Source organism: Etheostoma spectabile, chromosome 5 (assembly GCF_008692095.1).
Source record: "Etheostoma spectabile isolate EspeVRDwgs_2016 chromosome 5, UIUC_Espe_1.0, whole genome shotgun sequence".
Classification (NCBI taxonomy): domain Eukaryota; kingdom Metazoa; phylum Chordata; class Actinopteri; order Perciformes; family Percidae; genus Etheostoma; species Etheostoma spectabile.
The window spans coordinates 38,218,880-38,219,253 of record NC_045737.1 but is presented as its reverse complement, the minus strand read 5'-3'; the positions used below and the strand labels follow the sequence as shown (position 1 = coordinate 38,219,253).

The 374-nt window shown below is 44.9% G+C and overlaps 1 protein-coding gene across 1 annotated transcript in view; it reads left to right on the top strand.

Moving 5' to 3' along the window:
- The window catches only part of LOC116689873 (protocadherin-16), a 44,414-nt gene that overhangs the window by 21,600 nt on the left and 22,440 nt on the right, over positions 1–374 (top strand). The window lies entirely within an intron of this gene.

The window sequence follows — 374 nt, the reverse complement described above, 5'->3', positions numbered from 1 at the left end:
CCCCGCGCCAGTCGTCCCCAGCGACCCGGGGAGCACACCAATCCCTACCCCACTGTGAGGACCGCCTCAGGAGTGGGCCTAGATGCTATCCGTCAAATTTTGTAAAATTTGGATGAGTGGTTCATGAGAAATACACTTTTTTTGTATTTGTAGCGCCCCCTAGTGGCCAATGTTCGTCACATTTGTTACAGAGCCTCAGGGGGTCATAGCAAGTAATATTGTAAAGTTTGGCTTTGATAGCATTTATTTTGGCCGAGATATGGCAAAGTCGGTGTTTTTCATAGCTAGCTACACAAATTTATTTGAGCGTAATACGCGCAATTCTTATTCTATAAAAAATCTTCATACAACTTTGTGTCAGGTCGGTCTGGAGA